Source organism: Staurois parvus, unplaced genomic scaffold (genome assembly GCF_062004578.1).
Source record: "Staurois parvus isolate SC_StPar_1 unplaced genomic scaffold, SC_StPar_1.0 ptg000054l, whole genome shotgun sequence".
Taxonomy (NCBI): domain Eukaryota; kingdom Metazoa; phylum Chordata; class Amphibia; order Anura; family Ranidae; genus Staurois; species Staurois parvus.
The window spans coordinates 3,738-25,000 of NW_028317850.1; positions in this window are offsets into that span (position 1 = coordinate 3,738).

Sequence of the window (21,263 nt, forward strand, 5' to 3'; positions counted from 1 at the left end):
TCTTCGTTACATCTTGTTTCTGTAAATATTTTTATTGCACCCGTTTGACCTTTTTTAGCAATAAATCTTTCTTTCTGAAAGTGTTGAACTGTTTCTTTAGCTCTGTATTGCAATTTACGAATCCCTGCCTCTAAAGAGAACGCTACTGTTTGTTTGACCCTCTGTATAACAGGCCTGTGTTATGACCGTTTTATACAGATGATTATCTCAATCATTGTAGTGTTATAGCTGATAACGCAGAGTTTCCTCTTTCTCTGTACAAAAAGGAGGTGGTGGCAGTGTGAAGGGTTAATTGCGTAATTAACCTGACCCAGTGACAATCGCCCAGGCTGCCGGTGCATCGATTGTGGTCCGTTAGCTGGAAGATCGTTGTGCAGGGTGTGGCATTGTTACGTACGTCACATTGCGGTTTTAGATTGATCACGAGTTTGGTGAGAAGGTCTGGGGTCTGACGCTGTGATCATGACAAGGAATACTTGCAGAATTGAGTGATAATGATTTGTGCGGAAATTTGTCATCAGACACTGAAAACGATTTTGCGACTTTGCTCAGTGATGTGTGAGCTTGGCGCTCTTTCAAATGTCAGTGTTTTTTATGTGATTTATATTATTGAATTAAATTTATTATATTTTTTGATTATTTATTAAATTCTAATTTATGACTTCGTGTTTCAAATTTTAACATACCCGGGATGTTTACTAGACTCTTCTTCGGACAGATTTCAGTGAGTTATTCCTAAAAATTACAGGCCCACAAAAAAAAAACAAAAACTACATATTTCCATGCAAAAAAAATGTACCGCTTTGAGCACAGAAATACTGACATAATCAGACCACTAGGGAGGCTACTAGCAAAAAGTTAAAAATGTTTGTTTTTCTCAAATTGTGTTTTTTTATTTTTTGCACTATAATCAAAAAAGACCAACAGAGGCGATCAAATACCACTAAAAAAAGCTTTATTTGTGGGAGGAAAAAAGGACATAAATTTAATTTCGGTGCAGTGTTGCATGACCGTGCAATTGTCACTTAAAGTAACTCCGCGCTGTATCGCAAAAGAGGTTGGGAAGGGGGGTGAATCATCTGGAGGGCAAGTGGTTAAAGTCAAAATGTGTTTACCTGTATTAAGCTTCCCTGTACAGCAGCATACTGGAGAACCAGACTTCTGTTCTCACAAAGAGTGCAGTAGTGTGGGTCTCCAGTTGTCTGACACACACCCTTCTTAGTATTCCAATTAGCACTCAGGATTTCTGAACAGCATTGTTGGAATGCTGAGGAAGGGGTGTTTCAAATTGTTTGACATCCTGACCACTACCTGCCGACCCAGGCGGCTTAGTAAGGCTAAAACACATACTAAAAAAAAAAATGCAAGACTGAATAACAAGATTTAAAAAAATAAAAAAATAAAAAGTCTTCAACTGAGCTTTAAGACTTGCTATATACCGTTTCCTTTTGTAGTGATAAATGCTGGAATTCTTCTTTTATTCAATCTTCAGACTATAATAGTAACAGACATTCCTCGTAACATACTGGGCAGTGTACTAAAATACTCCTACAGGTTAGGCAATCTGCTTTCACATTACACTGATACAATGCATGCTGGTAATGAAAACAAGACATTCCAGGTGTGTCAATCTGGTGATTAGATCTAGCAGGGCGAGGACAGCAGAATGAACCTCAGGTATGGCAAGTGTCTGGCATATCAACCAGTGATCTTAGAAACTGTGATAGGCTAAATAAGACTCTGGAGACTTTAAAAAAATAAAATTGTTTTAATGTTTTTATTTATTACAATTTTTATTTTCTTTTTTTTGAGTGAGCTGTTTTGTAAGAAGGGATTATTCTATGTAATTCCCTTTTCCTTCTGTATTGTTTATCTTTTTGGCCAGAAATTGATAACAAATATCCCAGGTCTTTTTAAAGGCCATATTAACCTTCCTACCCGCACCTGGTGGTTTTTAAGCAGGACAAGAGGGGCATTGAGCCTGTAGTAGCTATAATCTTTATATTCTGGTGTCAGAAATTTGTTCAAACGATGCATGTGGCATTACACTGCACAGGTGAACGCATGACCTGTGTCTGTAGTGTAGGAACTGAAACTTTGTGTTAAACTACATATCCCACAGTCCCTGTATCTGTCAGTCTAGTGTTCTGCAGGTGAAAACTAGCAATTAGATCTGAAATGGGCACAAGCAGGCAGAGCATTTAAGAAAAGATACATTAGTACTCCCACATTTGTGATGCAACACAGAAAAATGGTAAGGCATGTATTGCATGCTGCTTGACCCAGAAGAATTTTCCGGTTCCTTTGGTGAATAGGGACAAGCTAGATGAATAAACAAATGGACTAGGGGAATTTGATCAGCCATGACATTAAAAACTGCAGCCTCAAAATGTGAGTCAATTAAAAATGACAAACAAACACAGGGAATAGAACTACTCTACTACCCAGTTAAAACAACAAAAACATTTTGAAAGTATGAAATGCTGTTAAAGTGGAGTTCCACCTGGGGGAAAAAAAAAGTCAGCAGCTACGAAAACTGTAGCTGTTGACTTTTAAAATACAGACAATTCCCTGTCCCTCGGTCCAGCGGTGTCCTCGCCACCACTTTTTTTCACTGGCCATCTTCTCTCCCTGGCGCTGGCATCTTCATTGTGCGCGCCCGCCTGTGACAGCTTGTATCTTCACAGCCGGGTGCCCACTCAGCATGTGTGAGAAGCGCTGCACTTTGTTAATAGCCTCGTAGTCTTCTGGGACCTGTCGGTTGTCCCAGAAGACTACGGGGAGGGGGCAGCTTCTGCTTCTGATCGCCTAGGCGATATCAGCAGAAGTGGGAGCAGGTACCTGTCAAATTCGGGTACCCGCTCCCCAAAGGTGCCAATCTTTCATGGGGAGCAGGGGATAAAGGCTTAAAGCAGAACTTCCCCTTTTGGGTGGAGCTCCGCTTTAAGTGGAGCAATCACTGAAGCTATAACAAGAGATGTGCATTTTAAGAATATATGGAGCCTTAAATGTAACCGCTTTTTAGTCTTATCCAGATCTGAAGAGCCATCTCTGAGATGAGAATCAGATTTTCAATCTTTTCAGATGGTTATCAGCTCCAAATAGCTTGCCCACACATGGTGTGCAGGAATAGGGCTCTTAGAAGATGTAGTTCTGGGGGCATGTGGTAGAAAATGCTCTTGGGAAATGTACTTATACTAAATCGGTGGGGTCTCCGCTAACAGCTGCTTCTGCAAGAATTTTACAAGCTACTTTACAGCAGGTCTTTACCCATTCTAGTAAGTTCCTCTTTCCTTCCTCCTTTCCACTTTCTCTAAAAAAAAAAAAATCTGCAAATTTGTTAATAGACTATGGAATTTGCAGTGTGTACTACTTGTGCCATTAAGTAGAGGATGTGTATGGCTTTTTAGAGAATAAGGTTACGGTTTAATGCAGGGGTCTCCAATTTTTCCAAAGAAAGTGCCAGGCCTTTAGACTTTAGGGGGGCTGGCTGTGCCCAGTGAGTAACTTATGCCCTCTTTGGTATTGGGGGGAAAATAGTTGGTGTCATTGGGAGGAATAGTGCCCCATTGTTGGTGTCATTGGGAGGAATAGTGCCCTATTGTTGGTGTCAGTGGCAGGAATTGTGCCCCATTGTTGGTGTCAGTGGCAGGAATTGTGCCCCATTGTTGGTGTCAGTGGCAGGAATTGTGCCCCATTGTTGGTGTCAGTGGCAGGAATTGTGCCCCATTGTTTGTGTCAGTGGCAGGAAGTATATACCCCATTGTTGGTGTCAGTGGCAGGAATAATGCCTCAAGGGCCAAATAAAAGCAAGAAAAGGGCCTCAGTTTGGGGACCACTGGTTTAGTGTCAGTTTATTCTCCAGCCTTTTAGAAACTCTCTGGAAACCTATTGATCATTACACCAGTATACTGCTACATGTCACTGCTTTCAACTCGCATAGGTAACAGTTGGAATGTATTAATGAAAAAAGCAGACTGCAGCAACGGAAAACTTTAAGTGTCATTCAGATTTACATGTGCAATAAAAATAACCGTTAGCAAGTTGCCATGACAAGGGAATTTTGGGAAGTAATGATGAATTACAGCATGTTGAAGCTAGCTGTCCAGCTGAAAGCATAACATACTGTATATGCAAGTATAAAAACCAGGAATATTTGGCACTGGAACATTATATTATTTAATTAGTTGAAGATAAATTTAGTAGGTATAGACCTGGATTTCTCAACCAGGGTTCCTCCCAGAAGTTGCTAGGGGTTCCTTTTGAGGAATAAACAAATAATTCCTGCCTCTTTTTAGCTATTTGTAAGCTAAATGACCACAAGTGGAAGGAGTATTCTTCCCACTGACCATCACACTAATGTATCATGAGTTTTAGATATACCGGTAGTTATTTGTAGTAGGGGTTCCCTGAGACCAAAATTATTTCAAGGGTTCGTCTGTGTTTTGAAAAGGTTGAGAAAAGCTGGTCTAGACTATATATTCCTTTTTATAATAACCTATCAGCTTGATTTAAAGGAAATATGCAAAAAGCACGGCAGGCACGACTTTTAAAATCATACCGCATGGTACTGCAGTAACCAGCACTTTGGTGGTCACAATAGTATGCATTCCCTAGATGAATTTGGGGTGCCATTACCAATGAATAGATCCATGCATGTTGAACAAGGGCAGCAATTTTCCAGCATTGCAGTTGGTGTGAACAGGCCGAAGCTGCTGCAGCCAGATGGGGCTGGACGATGGTGCTAATGTTTAGGGCAGTATGCATCCAGAGACACATTCCTAAAATGCATACATTTTGCTTTCCAGGCATTTGTCCCTGGTCATATATTGCCATAAATGTTGCTACCATTTGGAGCACCGTCCAGCTGCAGCAGCTTTCAGCCTCTCAAAGTTTTTTTTTTTACAGACTTTAAGCAGCAGGCCTGTGTTTTCTGATCGCACAAAATGCCATAATATCATGCACAGGGGCCCAGTGTGCATGTGGCCCTAAAAGTGTGTGTCTGCTTTATATTTTCTATATTTTTATTATTACAATATTATACATGTGCATGGTGTAGCCATGATAAATATCCATTACATACACTTTTTTAATCAGAATATTCAAACAAATGATCAGGGCACAGTAATAGATCTTTTGATTACGGACAGGTCTAGATGAAAAGCTAACTTTGAGAAGGCTATGTTTCCCATATCCATTTCAAAGCCTTCATTTTCATTTTGACCACTGTACATTTACATTCAGGTAAAGTTTACATTACATTGTAGTTTGAACTATTCTGCCGTACCAATTCAATTGCAGACGCATTTATTTTTGCATCTAAGCTGTCACATTAACCCTTTTCATCAAGTTTACTGAAAGGTGTGAGCGTATGAGCTTTATTAATTTAGATCCGGGTAATGTGATTCATTATTCCTCAAGGCAACAGGTGCCCATAAAAGAGGACAACATCTGTCACACCCATTCAGAGAGTCACACCTTGTACACAGGTATGATATAAATATAATACTGGTTGCTGACTCATAAAATTACTACTTGGTGTGCTTGTCATAGGACTGTCATTAATGAAACCCAACACTAAATTGTTTTTGTGAGCTGTGGTGTTCTTGTCATTTCCATGTACCATTTTTCACAGATACTTTTTTTTGGTTTTGTTCTTGGCATGTTAAAACGGTATTAAAGTGTAACGGTTGTAAAGTACTACTACTCAGGAATACTTGATCACAAACAGAATGTATACTCACCGGCTGCTTTATTAGGTACACCTTGCTAGTACCAGGTTTGACCCCATTTTGCTTTCAGAACTGCCTTAATTCTTCATGGTATAGATTCAACAAGGCGTTTGGGAGCATTCCTCAGAGATATGGGTCCATATTGACATGAGTTACTGTTGCCTTTCTATCATCTCAAACCGGTCTGCTCATTCTCCTCTGACATCAACATGGCTTTTTCATCCACACAACTGTTCACTGAATATTTTCTTTTTTTTTTTTTGGACCATTCTCTGTAAACCCTAGAGGTGTGTGTCTGCTGTCCGTCCGTCTGTCCATCAGTCTGTCCATCAGTCCATCCCAGTAGATCAACAGTTTTTGAAATACTCAGACCAGCCTGTCTGGCACCAACAACCATGCCACGTTCAAAGCCACTTAAATCCCCTTTCTTCCCCATTCCGATGCTTAATTTTTCAACTGCAGCAAGTCATCTTCACCACGTCTAGATGCCTCAAAACATTGCGTTGCTGCAATGTAATTGGCTGATTAGCAATTTGTGTTACCAAGCAATTGAACAGGTGTAACTAATAATAAAGTGGCCGGTGAAAGTATTTGCTTTGGAAATTATGTAAAACTTTATATCTGTAACCACAGTATGTTATCATTCATAAATAAATACTGCATAAAAGTATAAGGGCCCATTCACACTCATCAGTTGTTTGATGCACTTTTGGGGTTTAAAAATTCAAAAAAAATGTATCCCTTTAAATCTTATGAAAATCTGCACCCTGCAGGTGCGCTGCACTTTGAAATGTACTCCATGCTGCATCCTTGGTGCAGTTTTTCAAAAGCGCCTTCCATTGTAGGTCAATGGGAAGACCCCAAAAGCACATCAGTGTGAAAGACCCTAAGGCTGGCCATACACTATACAATTATATGGAGATTTTTGGTTTAGATTTACCAAAAACCATATAATAGGAGGACAAACCTAAACAACACTTTCAGTTGTATCCAATTAGGCAGGCCCTTGCACTACACAGTTGAAGGTAAATCTAAAGGAAATTGGGCAGAAAATTGGAAGATAATTGTATAATGTATGGCCAGCCTATAGCTGAACAAGCCACTCATCCTAATGTGACAGGTGTGTAGGAAAGTAACCCCAAATGCAAACAGTGTACATTCGGAACTGCACACCTGTCACATTAGGATGGCGATGTCCTTACAACTAATGCATCTTCATAGACTTCAGTAGGCTGCCTGCACATAGCACCTGGTATCTAGACATTTAGAAGAAAAAGGGCCATTTCAACTTGAATGTCATGAGTTACTGGATTTATAGTTCTCTACTAGCCTTTGCAGTGGACTTTTCTTGATGAGCAAGATTGCTCCTCTCTAATGTAGTACTTGAATAACAGAGTAATATTACAGTTTAGAACAGGGGTTAAAATTTTGAGTCCAGACCTACTAGCCGGTCACAAAACTTACTCTCCACCAGTTACCCCACCCCTGGCCCGCCCCAACCATGCCCCCTTACAGCTTATGAAATTACATTTTTCTTTAGAATAAAGAGTCCAAAATATAAAACTGTACACAGTAATGTATATCCCAGCTCCCCTGTACTCCATTATATTGATGTGACCTGTATACAGTAATGTATATCCCAGCTCCCCTGTACTCCATTATAGTGATGACATGTATACAGTAATGTATATCCCAGCTCCCCTGTACTCCATTATAGTGATATGACATGTACACAGTAATGTATATCCCAGCTCCCCTGTACTCCATTATAGTGATATGACATGTATACAGTATGTATATCCCAGCTCCCCTATACTCCTTTATAGTGATATGACATGTATACAGTAATCATTACTGTATACATGTCGTCACTATAATGGAATACAGGGGAGCTGGGATATACATTACTGAGTAATTTATATCCCAGCTCCCCTGTACTCCATTATAGTGATATGACATGTTGTATACAGTACTTACTCCTAGTCCCTCCGAGTCCCCCGCGGCGGTGGAGAGGGCGTCTCCCTCAGTGGAGGAGAGCAGACCTCTCTTGCACCTGTCCCCTCGGTGGCGGTGCCGCAGAAGCCAGAAACCGGAAGTTGTAAACCGGAACTCGGCTTCACAATGAGGCTAGGAGCTCAGGTGCAGTCGCTCCGTGCTTCATCTGTGCTCGCCACAGAGGAATTTCTCCTCGCATTTGGCGAGCGGCTTTTTCAAGCCCTGGTTTAGAACACAAATGTCAGTTAAATTTAGTGAGCAGTTGGATTTTTATTCATAATTTGGTCCCCTAGTAACATTGAATTCTTGACCCCTTTTTCTGCCATGTTTCCAGGAGATGTATAGTAGCATTCCCTTCAAATGGTGTTCTTGCCAGCAGACTTTAGGATGTGTCATATTTTTTACTTTGTGTTTTTTTTTTTTATTGCCGCTTTCTTCATTTGAACCGCAATTAATTCATTGCACTGGAATGAAAACCTACTTGCCACATGGCTCAGATTTCCTAGAACTAGTCTAATTACAATAAAGGTACTTGGCTTTGACAGCATATATTATGGCATTTGTATTCGGCCTTGGCTTTTTCTCTCCCTGGCTGTAATCCAAAAATGCAGATGATATGAAATGATAGGTTTACCTACAAAGCCATTTACTGTATTGCAACCATCCTATGGTACTTTATAAATAATGGGTTTTCCAATGTACCAACTGAGTAGGCCTAAATCCTAGGCGTGTTACTATGTCCCAGTGCAAGTCAGTGGTTTGTGGTGTATTAGAGTCTTGCACACATCGCAACTGAATATATTGTTAGTGTATCTATAGGTGTTTTGTTTTGGGGAAATGTTACACCCTCTGTCGAGTTTTTATTGCAATGTGTGTCCCCATTTGGGAAAATAATTCCTCTGTTTGTTTAGTATTGGCGACCATTACATTTGATAGAGAAGATAAGGCAGGCCATACATTTTTTTTCAATTTTCGTTCCTTCAACAGGTTGAAGGAAATAAAATTGCTAGATTCCTCCATCAACACAGTGATGGGGGAATCCCTCCTGCAGCACTAACGTAATCTGTTGGTGTGGTGCGCAGGTGGAATTCCTCACTGGCAGCAGTGAAAATCCGACTGGCTGATTGTATTGAAGTCAATAGATGGATAGATCAACTTCAGTACAACCAACCTGTTGGTAGATTGACATTCGGCGGGTGCCTGCTAGATGGTCTGGATTTTTCCCCATTTTATGCTTGACTTGAGGAGAAATTCTGCGTTTTAGAGTTGTCCCAGAGCAAGAGAAAAGGGACATCTTCCAATAAAGACAATTATTCTGGATGTCTACATTGCCAGTTGTCTGAGAGAGAGTCTACCTCACTTTTGGGAGACACTCCCTAACGTTCTGTTGCATCTCTGGGACAAGAAGTGAAAGGGAATTCCCCAATGGCACCTAGACAGCAAAATAAACTCTGGCAGGGGTTTTGACCCTTCCTTTTTTCTATTCAAAACAGAACATGGCAATGCATACACTTTAACATGAAACAGTTTCTTGTCTTGCTTTTGTATCAGCAGTCCTCAGTCTAAAGGTGACCATAGATGGATTGAAATTCGACCATTCCCTTTCAAGAGGAGTCAACCTAGTGATCAACTCTTCTCAAATGGGAATTTTGGAAAATATTTGTGGAGAGGGTTCCTTTATCAACCTTAAATATGTGGATGGAGGGATGAGGGATCAGGTGTGGTGTGTTTTTTTTTTTTTTTTTGTTTTTTTTTTTTTTTCCCCCCAGTTTAGTTGCCTCGTGGATCAAGAAAAAAACCCTTCTCTGGCCAGCTTAAGTAACTAAAAAAGCTCTGATTTCTATTTGTAAGAAAACCTTTCCTGAGTAAAATGTGGAGTGGGTCAATACTGGCTTTTATCTGTCACATTGACACTCAGACTTCAGTACTTTAATTTACTAAAGGCAAATAGACTCTTCACTTTGCAAGGGAAGTTGCACAACTCAAGAGAATTTTCCCCGGAGCCTAGTGAATGAGGTGGAGCTTTTGCTATCTTCCTTCAGTCATATACAAGCAGAAAGTGTGTGTGTGTGTGTGTGTGTGTGTGTGTGTGTGTGTGTGTGTGTGCACGGGATGATGTATTCTTCACAAATTGAATTTCACCACATTCACTATGCTCTAGCGAAAATTCCCTTGCAAAGGGAACAGTCTGCGTGTCTGTAGTAATTGAACCCCTTTGGCTCTAATGCCACCGACCTGAACCTGGTATAAATATCAAGAAAGTAAGCATAAGTCTGAATATTTTCTGATCCACTGTCCTGCAGCAAGTATTTCTATCAGGGGTCAAAATAACAGCCAGACCGCTAGACTTTAGATTTTACAGCTAGCAATAGACTCCCCATGTAAAAAAAAAAATATAAATATATATATTCTATAACTGTATAACAGATTATAATATCTGTAGAACAGATTATATAATTATTGGTCCAGTTAGGACAATCTAAACCAGGGGTCTTCAAAATTTAGGCTTTAGGAGGGATGGACTGTGGCCATTGGGAGTTGGAAAGGTCCCAATGTCAGAGAGAAAAACATTGCCCCCATCGTTTGTCAGTGGGAGGAATTGTGCCCCATCGTGTTGGTGTCATTGGAATGAATTGTGCCCTGCAGTTTGGAGACCACTGATTTAAACTGAATTAACTGAAGCAAAAGATTGTTTGTTTGTCCTTTCAAATTAAAGACAAAATAGGGTCGCAGCCCACTGTTTGCTCCATATCTCATAGGTTGCAGTATGTGTTTATTGTACAGTTCCTATGTATTATGCATCCTTCCAATATTGAACTTTCTGATGGGCCTACAGCTCATTTGAAGAAAGGACAAAAAGCTTGTTTTTACATGAAAGTTGTATTCCTGCTTGGCTCTGTATAGCTATACATAGTCTTGTATGCCCAACAAAGATACTTTTCAGCAATGGCAACAGAGATCAACAAGGTGGCAATTGAATATGAGATGGCTGTTAACACACTCCTGTGTTGGGCGATTAAAGCATCTGCAAGGCTGGCTTCTCTCTGGCAGAAGTTCAATTAATGTGAAAGTTGAGGACATTGCAATTTAAAGTACTCCACTCAGGGTGTAACCAAGTCAGACTTGTATGGGACTTTTAATACTCAGGAACAATTAGGTCATCATTGCTGGGTTCTGTAGCCAAAACTCTAATGACTAACTTCCTTCATTTGCTGATCTAAGGGGCAAGCATTCCTGAACAAATCAAGCAGTGTTTTATGATTGTATTCATGTTTTTCTATTACGTGAAGAGATTTTCATTAATCTATCGGAGCGCACAATCCTACTATAGTACTGCTACATTGAGACCATAGCCATTTTGTTGGCGCATTGTCAAACTCCCTGGAGCACAGATTTGTCTTTAATGCCCTTTTGTGTGTGTGTGTGTGTGTGTGTGTGTGTGTGTGTGTGTGTGTGTGTGTGTAATAATAAATTGGGTTTTTTTTTTTATTTTAGTATTCTTGTTAATAAATATAGGAACTTTTAGGAAAAAAACTTCCTCATTTTCCTTTAGGTACAAATTTGGAGTTACTGTAAATTTAGACATGTCTCACATTTTTTCTTTGCTTACTGGTCAATGCTATAAATGACTGATTTCATTATTTTGATTACTTGAATTAATATACTGATTTTGTTCTTCGACTAGTATCTAACTTCATAATAAGTTGTGACCAACACCTTTTTTTTTTGTTTTTAAAGATTTTTCTTTTTTTTTTTTTCAGTTTTTCTGGTTACAGGAAATTAGACGATTTTCCTGATGGGGTTGTGCAAGGCAACAATAGCTTACAGAGGTTCTTGCTCTTTACTACTCTATCCAAAACTAAAAAAAGGTTTTGGCTTTGCAATTTAATGCTGAACTCTAAAAAAAACAAAAAAACAAAAAAAAAACAGCTGAAAACAAACGCTATATTGCCAAAAGTATTGGAACACCCCTTCAAACCAATGGCTTCAGCTGTTCCAATCACCTCCATGGCCACAAGTGTATAAAATCAAGCACCTAGGCATGCAGACTGCTTCTCAAACATTTGTGAAAGAATGGGATGCTCTCAAGAGCTCATTGCACAGATGGCAACCTATCACTGTACAACGCTTGCAATCACGAATTCCATCCGTTAAATTTCCTTGCTGCTAAATATTCCACGGTCAACTGTTAGTGGTGTTATAACAAAGTGGAAGCAACTGGGAACAACATCAACTCAGCTACGAAGTGGCAGGTCACATAAAATGACCGAGCGAGGTCAGCGCATTCTGAAGTGCACAGAAGTCGCCAACTGTCTGCAGAGTCAATGCTAAAGACCTCCAAACTTTGTGTGGCCTTCCGATTGGGTTTCCATGGCCGAGCAGCTGCATGCAAGCCTTACATCATCAAGCATCAGATGCAATGGTGTAAAGCTTGCTGCCACTGGACTTTAGAGCAGAGGAGACATGTTCTCTGGAGTGATGAATCACGCTTCTGTCTGGCAATCCAATGGACGTGTCTGGGTTTGGCGGTTGCCAGGACAACAGTACTTGCCTGACTGCATTGTGCCAAGTGTAAAGTTTGTTGGAGGAGGGGATTATGGTGTGGGGTTGTCTTTCAGGGGTTGGGCTTGGCCCTTTAGTTCCAGTGAAGGGAACTCTTAAGGGGTCGGCATACCAAGACATTTTGGACAATGTCATGCTCCCAACTTTGTGGGAACAGTTTGAGGATGGCCCCTTCCTATTCCAACATGACTATGAACATTGCTTTGTGCACTTGTGTGCAAAGACATGGATGAGCGAGCTTGGGGTGGAAGAACTTGACTGGCCTGTACCTCAGCCCAATAGAACACCTTTTGGGATGAATTAGAGAGGAGACTGCGAGCCAGGCCTTCTCGTCCGACATCAGTGCCTGACCTCACAAATGCATTTCTGGAAGAATTATCAAACATTCCCATAGACACACTACTAAACCTTGTGGACAGGCTTCCCAGAATCGTTAAAACTGTTATAGCTGCAAAGGGTGGGCCAACTCGATATTAAACCCTACAGCAGGGGTCCTCCAACTTTTTATAAACAAAGGGCCAGTTCACCGACCTTCACACTGTTGGGGGGCCGGACTATAGTTGAAAAAAAAATATGAAAAAATTCCTATGCACACCGCACATATCTTATTTGTAGTGCAAAAAAACTGGAAAAAAAAACAATACAATATTTAAAATACACTGTAATGCACTGGACACCAAAATGCACTGTACTCTGTAACACACTGGACACCAAAATGCACTGTACTCTGTAACGGACTGGATACCAAAATGCACTGTACTCTGTAACGCACTGGATACCAAAATGCACTGTACTCTGTAACACACTGTGTTTGGTGTGCTCTCTTCCTTCTCTCCTGTTGCTCCTCTGGCTGCAGAGAAATCAGCCTGATTTCAGGGGGTGATTCTTCACCAGGCTGCCGCTTGCTGGGTCCTCACGGCTGAGGACCCAGCAAGCAGCCTAGCTATTTGGTGGTGCCGTGTTTTTTTTTTTGTTTTTTTTTTTTTGTTTTTTTTCTCGTTTTTTTTCGGCCGTCCTGCTGGGCCGGGTAAATTACTTTGGTGGGCTGTATCTGGCCCGGGGGGCCGTAGTTTGAGGACCCCTGCCCTACAGACTAAGATGGGGATGCCATTAAAGTTCATGTGCATGTAAAGGCAGCTGTCCCAATACTTTTGGCAATATACTGTATCTGAGATCAGTTTTACTTGCCAAAAGGATTATTATTACTGTCCATCCAGTATTGAGATTTACACAGGTTTGTCCCACAGCACAGCCCATTTCTAATAGGGGAGGAAACCAGATTTCAGGGCTTTGATTTTCTCTTTCACTTACAGGTCTCTACCCCCCAGGACAGTTTGCAGCAGGCGAGGACTGACAACTCATGGGGCCCCCGGGCATTAGGGGATCATGGGGCCCCTATGTCCTCTCCCACACTCTAACAACACCCAAAAAAAGCCTCTGAAAGGTACCAGGGGCATCTCATGGGGCCCCCTACTGACCCTGGGTGCTCGGGCAGTGCCCGAGTGCTTTAATGGTCAGTCCGCCCCTGGTTTGCAGCGTCCGTCCTTAAGGTCCTGAAACCCATAGCTTGTATCACTGTCCCCTCATTTAGTCCTGGTTTACACTTGTGCGAGCTATGCGCCCTGCGTTTGTGCAGGCATGTTGGAATAAGAGATTTACTGAGCTAGGATCTGTGCTTTCTTTTTGTTTTTTCACCCTTTTCTACTGCTTGGAGGATTGGAGAAAGGTGCAGGATCTGTGGGTACTGTATTATCAGAACTAAATTATGAGTGGGATCTTTATGGTGCAAGTGTTAAAACAAACCATGATATACATTTCTGTTCAATTTTACCTAAGCCCTTCCAAGGCCTTTTTCTTCCTTTGTAGGTTTTGCTGAACCATCTGTCAGGCCTTATATGTGGACATGTCTAGATGTGCTTGATTTTAGTTTCTATATTTTTATTTTGGTTTCGAAAGGTGCAAAAAAATCACACCATTTCTTGCAGCCAAGTGCCCTACAGCTTACCATTTATTGTGATGTACCACAAAGCGGGTATTTTGGGAGTGCCATCCATCCGTGTCTTCATGCTTTGTTCTATGCGCGTTTCCTGCAGCACTTTCAAAACGCACTGCAGTTTGCGATTTGCAGCAGGTGTCAATGTTAATACCCCAAATGCAGTGCATTTTGTTTGGAGTAGATTCAGTGATACCAAAGCACCATGTAACCAGGTCGCAGTGCCTTTTGTAAAGTAATGCATGCAGTACATCTGGCATGGTACAGTTTCAACCTATTCAAGATGAATGTGCTGAAATTACACCGCATTTGACTCGCACAGGAACGCGTAGTGCATTCTATGCTATTCCCAGTGTGAAGCAGCCCTAAAATTAGGGAAAGCTAAATGTGCATGTGTGGCCACCATTGTTTAATGTAATCATTTGCTAATAAAAATAAATAACTGTTAACATTCCAAAAAGGCAAGTTATTCTTTAGTTGTGGCTTACACCAAATTCCACAAATTCCGAGCACCAAGATCTGTCCTAGTGATAGGTCCACATTCTTTAACAGTTGGTACGATTTAAAAAAAGAGCAGCTAATTTTAGTCATATCAAGATCCCTATTTTATTAAACTCTGTCGTTTTGCCATTGTTTTGAGATTACCAGAATACATTAATAGAACATGTCAAATATAGTGTAATTAACAATTTGAGTACTCTAGAATTAGAGGGTTCCAACCTACAGTTTGATCACCTACAGTAGTCTTTTTAAAATCTGAAGGTATTTAAATTGCATTTTAAAGCTAACTTGATAGACTTGGGAAAGGAAGGTTCTATCTGAAGCATGAAGTGGAGCCTATTTACGGTTCAAATATTGACATATAACAATAACTACATATTGCAGAGGGGAGGGGGTGAGATGGGACTGATTCATGATTGTGTGGTCAGCCTTGGAAACTACCCTCTGTAGCTATTGATGACTCAGAAGTTAGAAAATGGACTGCATTCTGTTCACAAACAGTGTGTCCTGTTTTCAGAAATCTTTTCCTTATGTTATATGTTGTGAATATTTATTACAGGTACTTCTGTAGCGCCGTCAATTTACACAGCGCTTTACATATATATTGTATTCGGACATTGGGCATTGTAATCATTGGATTCAGGTGTTCCAATCCCATGGCCACAGGTCTATAAAATCAAGCACCTAGGCATGCAGACTGCTTCTACAAACATTTGTGAAAGAATGGGTCGCTCTCAGGAGCTCAGTGAATTCAAGCGTGGTACCGTGATAGGTTGCCACCTGTGCAGTAAGTGCATCCGTGAAATTTCCTTGCTACAAAATATTCCACGGTCAACTGTTAGCGGTTTTATAACAAAATGGAAGCAACTGGGATCAACAGCAACCCAGCCATGAAGTGGTAGGCCACGTAAAATGACAGAGCGGGGTCATTGCATGCTGGAGTGCACAATGCCCAGAAGTCGGCAACTGTCTGCAGAGTCAATAGCTAAAGACATCCAAACTTAATGTCACCTTCAGATTAGCACAATAATAGTGCATAGAAAGCTTCATGGAATGGGTTTCCATGGCCGAGCAGCTACATCCAAGCCTTACATCACCAGATGCAATGCAAAGCATCAGATACAGTAGTGTAAAGCATGCCGCCACTGAACTCTAGAGCAGTGGAGACATGTTCTCTGGAGTGACAAGTCGTGCTTTTTCTGGCAGTATGATGGATATGTCTGGGTTTGGCAGTTACCAGGAAAACGGTACTTGCTTGAATGCCTTGTGCCAAGTGTAAAGTTTGGTGGAGGGGGGATTATGGTGTGGGGTTGTTTTTTCAGGGGTTGGGCTTGGCCACTTAGTTCCAGTGAAGGGAACTCCTTAAGGCTTCAGCATACCAAGACATTTTGGAAAATTTAATGCTCCCAACTTTGTGGGAACAGTTTGGTGATGGCCCCTTCCTATTCCAACATGACTGCGCACCAGTGCACAAAGCAAGGTCCATAAAGAAATGATAAGCGAGCTTCGGGTGGAGGAACTTGACTGGCCTGCACAGAGTCCTGACCTCAACCTGATAGAACACCTTTGAGATGAATTAGAGCGGAGACTGTGAGCCAGGCCTTCTTTTCTGACATCAGTGCCTGACCTCAGAAATGCACTTCTGGAGAATGGTCAAACATTCCCATAGACACACTCCTAAATCTTGTGGACAGCCTTCCCACAAGAGTAGAAGCTGTTATAGCAGCAAAGGGTGGGCCAACTCAATATTGAACCCTACAGACTAAGACAGGAATGCCACTAAAGTTCATGTGCATGTAAAGGCAGGTGTCCCAATACCTTTGGCAATATATACATACATACATACATACATACATACATACAGTGGATATAAAAAGTCTACACACCCCTGTTAAAATGTCAGGTTTCTGTGATGTAAAAAATGAGACAAAGCTAAATCATTTCAGGACTTTTTCCATCTTTTAATGTGACCTTTAAACTGTACAACTCAATTGAAAAACTAACAAAAATCTTTTGGGGGGGAGGGAAGTAAACATAAATACTAAAATAATGTGGTTGCATAAGTGTGCACACCCTCTTGTAATTGGGGATGTAGCAGTGTTCAGAATTAAACAATTACATTCAAAATCGTGTTAAAAGAGTCAGTACACACCTACCATCATTTTAAAGTGCCTCTGATTAACTCCAAATTTCAGCTGTTCTAGTAGGTCTTTCCTGAGAAGGGTACAAAAGAATTTCCAAGGCATTAGATATACTGTCAGGTACCGACTGGTAGTGACTCTAGAGATCCACAGGCCGGGGTTCCCCAGGGCACGGAGTCTAAGCCCCAGTCTGCTTATTCACCAGAGCCCCTGATGGTGGGGATGGACTTGGAGCAGGCTGAGACAAGGTCGTGGCCCCTGAGTACACCCAGCTGTGGTAGAGGTAAGTGCCAGTGGTATGTAGCGGATCAGAGCCTGCTGTGAAGAGGCAGAGCAGATCTGGCAGCAGCGGGTGGATCCGTGCAGGATGGATGGACGGATCAACACCGTGGAGAGATAGCGAAGTCAGGCAGGCCGGGTCGATAACAGTGGAGGCAAACGGTACAGAGCAGTAAGCAGAGAGTAATCGGGTCACAGGCCAGGTTCAGCAGCAGGAGGTCAGTTCATCAGGAACAGCAGAAGAGAATCAAGACGAGCCAGGGGTCAGGGCAGCAGACTGTCAACAGCAATCAGGGTCAGGCTAGGTCGGCAATGCAATCTCAGGAACAGAACGAGCAGGAACAAGACCATAGGGCAATGTGAGCATTGCAAGAGCTGGTTTAAATAGCCCGCCCAGCGCCGACAGGCACGCCTGGGTCCTAGTGCCTGCCTGGCCGTCATTGGTGACAGGCGCGCCAGGGTCCTAGTACCCGCCTGCCTGTATGTCTTGTCGGAATCCTACGCATATGCAGATTCGTGCGCCACGGTGATCTTCTCGTTCCCTGACATATACCATGGAACACAGTGAAGACAGTCCTCATGAAGTGGAGAAAATAAGGCGCAGCAGTGACATTACCAAGAACTGGACGTCCCTCCAAAATTGATGAAAAGACGAGAAGAAAACTGGTCTGGGAGGCTGCCCAGAGGCCTCCAGCAACATTAAAGGAGATTCAGGAATATCTAGCAAATACTGGATGTGTGGTAGATGTGACGACAATCTACCACATAGCCCAGACATATGAAGAATATGGGAGAGTGGCAAAAGTTTGCAAAAACACATCTGCAGTTTTCCAAAAGCATGTGGGAAAATGTGTTATGGTCTGATGAAATCAAGGTTGAACTTTTTGGCCATAATTCTAAAATATATATGTTTGGCGTAAAAACAGCACTGCACATCACCAAAATAACACCATCCTAGATTGTAAGCTCGAAACAGCAGGGCCCTTGACCCCCTCATGTTTTGTTTTGTTACTGTATTGTCTCATGTTCTGTCCCCCACTATAATGTACAGTGCTGAGCAAACTTTTTAGCGCTATATAAATACTGTATAATAATAATACCTATAGAGAAGCATGGTGGTGGCAGCATCATGCTTTGGGGCTGTTTTTCTTCAGCTGGAACTAGGGCCTTAGTCAAGGTAGAGGGAATTATGAACAGTTGCAAATACCAATCAATATTGGCACCAAACCTTCAGGCTTCTGATAGAAAGCTGAACATGAAGAGGAACTTCATCTTTCAGCATGACAATGACCCAAAGCATACATCCAAATCAACAAAGGAATGGCTTCACCAGAAGAAGATTAATGTTTTGGAATGGCCCAGCCAGAGCCCAGACCTGAATCCAATCGAAAATCTGTGGGTGATCTGAAGAGGGCTGTGCACAGGAGATGCCCTCACAATCTGACAGATTTGGAGTGTTTTTGCAAGGAAGAGTGGGCAAATATTGCCAAGTCAAGATGTGCCATGCTGATAGACTCATACCTAAAAAGACTGAGTGCTGTAATAAAATCAAAAGGTGCTTCAACAAAGTATTCGTTTAAGGGTGTGCACACTTGTGCAACCATATTATTTTAGTTTTTTATTTTTACTTCCATCCACCTAAAAGATTTCAATTTGTTCAATTGAGTTGTACAGTTTATAGGTTACATTAAAGGTGGGAAAAGTTCTGAAATGATTTGTCTTTGTCTCATTTTTGTACATCACAGGAATCTGGCACGGTTCACTCTAGCCCAACTCCAAAGTCATATCAAAGTCAGACTCTAAAGATGCACTAAAAGTCGCACGACTTTGATGTGACAAATAGAAATCAGGATTGCAGAGCCAAATGCAATGTCAAGCACACAGCCACCGTGAAAGAAGAACAAGTTTGTTTAGCTACCTTATTTAAAGTAATGATTTCATGAGATCAGCTGATAATGAGTCAACAGTATAACTTATTTCTAGCTTTTGTAAAGTAAGCAAAGGCATGATGAGAGAAAGTACAGTTGTAGATTGCAACAGATTACTTTAAATGGAACCTGTAATGCAACTCGTGATCTAAATAAAATAAACTGGGGAAAAAATGTTATGTGTATATGCGAACAAATGGAAAATGTAGAATTATTATTATTTTATTATTATACAGTATTTATAAAGCGCCAATAGTTCGCTCAGCGCCGTACATTACAAAGGGGGACAGAACATGTGACAGAACAATACCAATACAATGTGATACACGAGGGGTTCGAGGGCCCTGCTCTTTCGAGCTTACAATCTAGGAGGGAGGGGATGGTGGCACAGGAGGAGATAGCTGTGGGGGATGGAGTGGTAGGAAGAGTGGAGGAGGTCGGCAGGTTAGCAGGGGGTGGGGTAGGCTTCCCTGAAGAAATGGGTTTTCAGGGTGCGCCTAAAGGAGAGGAGAGTAGGTGATAATCTGATGGGTTGGGGCAGGGAGTTCCAGAGGATGGGTGACACCCTGGAGAAGTCCTGGAGGCGGGCATGGGAGGAGGAGACCAGGGAACTAGAGAGAAGGAGGTCTTGTGAGGAGCGGAGTGTGCGTGCTGGGCGGTACTTTGATATTAGGTCACTGATGTAGTTCGGGGCAGTGTGGTGGACAGCTTTGTACGTCAGCGTTAGGATTTTGAATTTGATCCGTTGCGCAATCGGAAGCCAGTGGAGGGATTGGCAGAGGGGGGTGGCGGAGACAGAGCGGTTGGAAAGGTGAATGAGTCTGGCAGCCGTATTCAGGATGGACTGAAGCGGGGATAGCCAGCGGCGAGGCAGGCCAGTAAGGAGGGAGTTGCAGTAGTCGAGTCGTGATATGATGAGAGAGTGGATGAGCTGTTTAGTGGTTTCTGGGGTTAGGAACGTGCGGATTTTGGCGATGTTGCGGAGGTGGAGTCTGCACGAGTTTGTTAAAGATTGGACTTGGGGCTGGAAGGATAGGTTGGAGTCCAGAATGACACCCAGTACTCTGGCCTGCAGGGCGGGTTTGATGGTAGCGTTGTTGGATGTGACGGAGAAATCAATGGGGGGTGGTGTCCGGGCTGGGGGGAAGACAATAAACTCGGTTTTGGAGAGGTTCAATTTAAGGAAGTGGAGCGACATCCAGTCTGATATGTCGCTCAGTAGGTGTGTGATTCGGGCTGAGACCAAGGGGGTGAGGTGGGGGGTTGAGAGATAGATTTGTGTGTCGTCGGCATAGAGGTGGTAGTTGAAGCCGTGAGAGTGTATGAGTTGGCCAAGGGAGGAGGTATAGATGGAGAAGAGAAGGGGCCCAAGGACAGAGCCTTGAGGGACCCCAACAGAGAGGGGGAGTAAGGGGGAGGTGGTAGCATTATAGGTAACTCTGAAGGAGCGTTGTGACAGGTAGGATGAGAGCCAGGAGAGAGCAGAATCTCTGAGGCCGAGGGAGTGTAGTTTTTTGAGGAGGAGGGGGTGGTCGACTGTGTCGAAGGCCGCAGAGAGGTCAAGGAGTAGGAGCACTGAATAGTGGCCATTAGCTTTGGCGGTTAGCAGGTCGTTGGAGAGTTTGAGTAAGGCAGTTTCGGTGGAGTGTAGGGGACGGAAGCCGGACTGTAGGGGATCGAGGAGGTTGTTGTCGTTGAGGTGAGAGCATAGGCGGGTGTAGACTAGGCGCTCGAGGAGTTTAGATGTAAATGGGAGCAGGGAGATGGGTCTGAGGTTGTTCGGGTCATTGGGGTCCAGGGAGGGCTTTTTAAGTATGGGGGTGATGTGTGCATGTTTCAGAGGGGAGGGGAAAGTGCCTGAGGAGAGGGAGAGATTGAAGATGTGGGTGAGGGAGCGTAGGATGGAGGAGGAGGAAGGTCGCAATGACAGCAGTGCCAAGGTCCTAGGTCTTAATTGACCCATTAGCATTTAGCCCAACCTTATTCCTCCTTTCATCCACATATAGGATAAGGAATATGTTTGTGTTTTTTTTTTTTTTTTTTTTCTTTTTAGTTGCAGCTGTGAGTACTGCTCTGTGTGATGGGCGCGGCGTCAGACCCCCAGCCCTTCTCGTGACCGAAGGACTAGCCA